At 55.3% G+C, this 6000-nt stretch overlaps 1 protein-coding gene across 1 annotated transcript in view; it reads left to right on the top strand.

The window, feature by feature from the left end:
• Nucleotides 608-6000, top strand: part of LOC102190340 (zinc finger protein 862) — an 86455-nt gene continuing 81062 nt past the window's right edge. Inside the window, exon 1 of the mRNA XM_018059201.1 lies at nucleotides 608-647. The gene's annotated coding sequence lies outside the window, so the exon portion shown is untranslated. The remainder of the gene's footprint in view (nucleotides 648-6000) is intronic.

The raw sequence follows: 6000 nt of genomic DNA, 5'->3' as shown, positions 1-6000 counted from the left end.
TACTCCCGTTAGGTTCACAAGGGGCAGCAACAGAATTGGGGGAGCCAGGGAGCCCCCTCAAGGAATGGCTTTTTAAAAATTCTAGAACTTTTAATTCCGACCAAAAACAAAAAAAGTGTCCCAGTTCCAAAGTTCTTTTAACCTTTTCTTTTTTTCATTATTATTTTTTTTCTCGATTTCTCCGCGGGCTGGTTTATAAAAGTCGCCCTGTCCTTTTGGGTTCGAGGAACCAGGTTCCCCCCCACCCCCGCTCCCCTCCAGGCAGGGCGCGGGGCGGGGGCGCCGAGGGGACCCCGGGAGTTTTCTCCCGGGGCCGGGTTGGGACGCGCGGCTGCTGAGTCCCGGCTCCGGGCCCCTGAATTGGGGGGTCCGCGTCTGCCCCAAACGCCGCTTTCTTCCGTTTTCCATGTCATTTCCTGTACTAATAAGATGGTGGTCAAAGCAGGGGAGGAGAGCAGCAGCGAGTCGCCGCCGCCGCCGCCGCGCCGAGGCTGGCGCTGAAACTTTGCCGGGGCCCAGCGCGCCCGCAGCGCGGCCGCTCCCGCCGCGGGGGCCGCCAGCCGGGGCCGCGCCGCCTCCGCCGAGCCGCCCGCCCGGGCCCGCCCGCGCCGCCCGGGCCCCGCGGCTGCCGCGGCGCTCCCGGGAAGGTGAGTCAGCCCCGGTAGCCACTGTGGCCATTGAAAATGGCTTCGGAAAGCGCTCGGCAATTTGCCAGCGCGCGCACGCGCGCGCGGGGGGCGGCCGGGGCAGGGGCTGCGAGCGGCCGCGGGGGCGGCGGGCGGCCGGGGGTGCAGCGCCCGCGGCGCGGGGGGTTCCGGGCGGCGCAGGAGCGGGGTGGTGGCGGTGGGGGTGCGGCTCGCCCCGGCCCGAGGTGGGTTAACCCTTCGGCAGGTAGCTGCCGCCGCCGCCGCCGCCGCTGCGGGACTCGGGGGCCGCCCCTCCGCCTCCTTCCTCCCCGCCCGCGCCCCGCTCGCTCGCTCGCCTGCCTTGTTACAATGTAGCCTTTGCTCTGCGCCGGCGTGCCGCCCGCTGACGGACGTGGCCGCCGACCAATGGCAGCGGCCGCCCGGGCCCCGGGCATTCGGCCTGAGAACGCGGAGACGCGGGCGGGGCGCCGCAGGCTGGACGGCTCGGCGCGGCCGCCGCCGCTGCTGCTGGCCTAGTTCTCGGGGGGCGGCGGGGGTGGGTGGCGCTCTGGGCTCGGCCACGGGGGTTGCGGCGGACGTGGGAAGTACGAGTCCTGCCGGGGTGCGGTGGGGGGCCCTCTTTCCAACGCAGTGCACGATTTCCCGGTAAACGTGGTAGCGCCGGGGGCCATTTCTTTTAACACGTTTCGCATCCCAGGTGCGGTGTAGACTCTTTGGGAAATCTCTCCGGAGTGTAGCCTCCATTCCCACCCCCCACCCCCGCCTTCCCCAAGGTAGTCTGCTCTGCAGGCACTCGGCGGCCGATGACCTTTCTCCGGTCAAGGCCAGCACGCCCCAGGAGAGTGGCTGCAAGGAGAATACAGAACGTCTTGAGCGCTGGTCGGTGCTGGTGGAAAAGTTGCTCGTGTCTTGTACGGGGTGGTGTTGGGCGATAGGGGCTTAGACCACCCCCGGGATGGGCTGGGACTTCAGGGAGAAAAATGTTAAGCCTCTCTTCTTTCTCAGATGCTTGTTTCATGTGGAGTAAGGCTGTTGTATGTAATTTAGAGTGGCTGAAAGGAAACACACCCAGCTCTTTGTCCGCGGGGACAGGGGGAAGAATGAGACAGGGCTCTTGATGCCAGTAAACCTATAAACTGGGGGTTCTGTCTGTGCTTAGCCAAAGAATTTTCCATGAAGCATGATGCCTGTGGCACCCAAGCTGTCCTTCGCCCTCATTTCCCCTTGAGAGAAAGGAAGAGGTTGGGGCTCTGAGGTCCATGGGGCAGATGTAACTCTCCTTCCCTGGGGAGTGGGGCCTGATTTTTGCTCACTGACTTTCTCAGAGGTGGGTGAGCAGAGTTCTGTGTAGGCACGTGCCTGTAAACCTTCCTCTCTGGAATAGAGCCCAGGGCAGTTGCTTTAGTTTAATGAAAAAGGGCTTCTCCATTGGAGTCCCCCTTCCTCATACTGAGCTGGGACTTTGGACTTGGCAGGATTACCTTTGACCTCTCTGGATCTTGCTCCTCCATCCCTAAAGTAGGGCCAACAAAGCCTGTCTGGGCAGGCAGTTGTGAGATGGAATGAGACAACACAGAGACAGTGCCTAGCCCATAGCCCACAGTGAGTTAAGAAGTATTTTTCTTCCTGGGATTATTGCAGAACACTCTCCAGGGAATATCAGAATTGCCCAACAAGCTCCACCCAGGTCCATTCAGTCCCAGATTTGCTGGGGCCTCCAGGGGCAACTGAGGCAGAATCTATGCTGCCTACCCTAATGACGTGCTCAGAGGTGAGGGGCTCCCCTCACTGGTCCCAGGAGTCCTTCATCAGCCCTCACAGCTATCACTTACATACTACTCTGACCTGAGTTACAGTTCTGTCCTCTTGACCCTTTGTATTGATGTGTTTCAAAAATTTGTTGTCTTTGGTGTCAAGTAAGACTTCTGAATGTTTCCTCACCTGGACTTAAATGGGGGAGGGGTTTCCCCTGGTTCTAAGTTCTTGGCAAGTGTGAAGGAAGTGAAGACCACTGGACAAGTAGGCAGGAGTCATTCCTGTTCATTCAGCTGCCTCCTCGGCTTGTTCTGGGCTATCTCATAGCTATGACCCACACACAGAGTCCAAGGCTGTTCCATCATTTTCTTCCCTAAACCACCTCCAGGGCTCTCATCTTGTCCAAGGCTACCACCATCTTGCTTGTCCCTAAGGCAGAAACCTTGGTGTCTCCATTCCCACACTGCAATCCACTGTATCTCCAGATCTGGGGAACTTCAGCCAATTAAATTGAATCCATCCACATCCTCTCTGTCTTCTCTTCCCGAGCGTCTTGGTCAAGCACAACTGTCTATTCCCAAGACAATAGCACGAGCCTCCTAACTCCACCTATGACCTCCCCTCCATGTCAGTCTTAGGGTGGCAGAGTGATCTGTTCCCAAGAAGATCACAGCAGACTCCCCATTTCCCCATAAAGCATTGAAAAGTCTTCACAGTACTTGTGGGGTAAAGAACCAAGTTGTTCCCATGGTTTAGAAGCCTCTGAGTGATGTGGGCCCTATCCTTTCCTTGGCCTCATCTTCTCTCTTCCCTGCATCTCTCTGATCTCACCTGCACATGTCAGTCCCTCCTTCTGGAATATTGAAACAGTTGTGATCTAATGAATGAGTTGGGGGACAGCAAGATGGAGTGAGTGTCTGGTGGTGCTTAATGCTACACCCTAAATATTTCCTCCAGGCAGGCACATGTAGGACTGACTGTAGCTCCCCTTGTGCTGGCTGGGGCTGTGTGACTGGCCGGTGAGCTGTGAACTACAGTGGCCCATGCCACTTCTGGTCTGGAGCATCTGGTTGCTGGTGTGAGACCCTCCTGAGTGCTCTTTTCCTGTGGTGTGGCAACTGGCAGGAGGTAGGGTTGGTGGCTGCTTCTGCTGGCCTGAGTCTCTGTGTCGCTCCCTGAGTGGAACCCCCTTGGTGCCTCACGATGGATGTGTAGCATGAGTGATGGTTAAGCTTTTGTTGTTTCAAACTACTTAGATTTGGGGGTTGTTACTGCAGCATAACCTAGCCTGTCCTGACTGATACAGAGACTCGGGGAGCATTCTAGGCAGAGATAAGTACACACACACAGGCTTGGAAAAGCTCATCCTCAGTGGCCGGGGTGATCTTTTTGACAAATAAATCTGAGTCTGTCAACCCCTGCCCCAACAGCCTTCTGGAGTCCTTCAGTTGCCCCTCAGACACCGTGGGGACACCGTCTTGAATCCCTCCATTGATCATGTTCAGCCTAACGTAGTGCTATACTCATGTTTCCTCTGCCCTGGCGATGTGTTCCGTTTCACCTGTGTAGGTCTCCTCATCCTTCGTGTTTCAGCTTCAGCATCACCTGTTCAGGGAAGCCCTCCCTGGCTAGGTCAAGCCCTCCACGGCAATCTCTCACAGCCCATGTGCCTTTCCTTTATAGCACTCGTCTTAGTGGTGGTTTTACATTTATTGGTGTATTTACAGATTGCAGGCTTCCCTGGTGGCTCAGTGGTAAAGAACCCACCTGACAATGCAGGAGACTCGGATTCAACCCCAGGGTCGGGAAGATCCCCTGGAGAAGGAAATGCAACCCACTCCAGTGTTCTCGCCTAGGAAATCCCATGGACAGAGGAGCTTGGCGGGCTACAGTCCATGGGGTCACAAAACACACAATTTAGCGACTGAACAACGACAACACTGAGTGCAGTCTTACTCTTTCATCAGACCATAAGCTCTGTGCGGGTAGGGCCTGGTTTCGTGTGCACACGCTGCTGTGTCTCCATTGTCTGTGCACAAGAGTTGCTCAGTAAATATCTTCTGATGAATCTCTGAGCGTTGGCTGCAGGCCCATGGTGTGCTGGGAGCTAAGGACAGGATTCATTATAAATGTTGCTTCCCTGGGGTGTGGGCAGGTAGGTCCAGCAGGAAGGAGGTGTCAGGTGTGGCAGGCAAAGTGATTGGCCCTTAGAGTATGGATACCAAGCTTCCCATATTTACAGATGTTCATACCCCCAGAAGGACTGTGTTTCTGGGATGTATGAGAGAAAGTTCCAGGAGGGCCAAGAGGGTGAGATTCAGCGGATCGTTGAGGTCTCTGATCTGGAGAGTATATGATTTAGTAAAGGAACTGCACAATAAGAGATCCAGGGCTGATGAAAATGAAGGTCATGGTGGTGAAGGCATCTAATGTTTACTGAATGCTCACTGTGTCCTAGGTATGGTCCTAAGCATGTCACATACCATATGCAGAAAACAGAGATAGGTATTATTATTTCCATTTCACAGATAGGTAAACTGAGGCCCCAAGAGGTGATGGAAAGGATCCAGGGCTACCCAATGATGTAGCCAGGATTGGAACCCTGGATCTGATGCCATCTCCCTAGGATGCCCTCTTAGAGTGAGGGAGAGAACTCCAGACCCATCAAGGAGAAGCTGCTTTGGAAAAGTCACATGGGGCTATAAGGCTTCCCGGAGGTAACCCACCTAACATCGCGTTTGAGCAAAAAAGTTCTTGGCTCAGAGGTACTTGGTAGCCTTGGTGCCAGAGCTTGTCTAGAACCATCTGGTGCCTCCTCCATCCCTGTTCAGGCCTAGGAGTCCTTAGAGGCCCCAGAACCCTGTATTCTTAGAGTGGGCCTGGGAGGGACTTCCCTACAGCTGGTCCTGGGCCGCACCGGAAAAATAAGCCGTGCAGAAAGAAAAAAAACAATGAAGAAGAAAGAAAAATGTGCTGTTATTTTTAAAAAGCCTGTTTCATATTGCAGATTTATATCTGCGTGGAAAAGGCCAGCATTCACGGAGGCGTTCATTCGTGGTGGCATGCTCAGGGCAAAGGCTCTGTAAGGCGGGAGGCCTGGGGCATCCGTCGGTTCTTCCTTCGTTCATCAGGTGGTCAGTGCACACAACCGCACTGTGTTGTGCTTAGGAGTGCAATGCGAAAGCCAGTCCTTATCCCTCCAGAACTCACTGATCCGTCTGGGGAGGTGGGCAGTTAACCAAGCAGTTTCAGGTTGCAGCAGAAGGGGACAAGAGAGTGGGCCATGGACTCTCAGTCAAGGAAAGCTTCCCTGAGGAGGAGGCCTTTCAGCTGGGTTTTGAAGGATGAATAGGAGTTGGAGAGAAAGGAAGGCATTCCAGCATGGAGTGTGACTTGTACGAAGGCCTGTGCACACAGAAGGGCTTGGGGAGGCTCTGGTAGTTCGTTTGGCTGAAGCGTGCAGGAAAGGGAGGAGGTGAAGGGAGATGAAACTGGAAAGAAAGAATAGTGATGATAATAGTAAGGTGACTACCACACCAGCTCTGATCCCGCCTCAGGTCCTTTGCACTGCCTGTTCCCACCGCTGTGACACTCTTAC

This window comes from Capra hircus, chromosome 15 (genome assembly GCF_001704415.2).
Source record: "Capra hircus breed San Clemente chromosome 15, ASM170441v1, whole genome shotgun sequence".
In the NCBI taxonomy this organism is placed as follows: domain Eukaryota; kingdom Metazoa; phylum Chordata; class Mammalia; order Artiodactyla; family Bovidae; genus Capra; species Capra hircus.
This window is presented reverse-complemented; position numbering and strand designations above follow the sequence as displayed.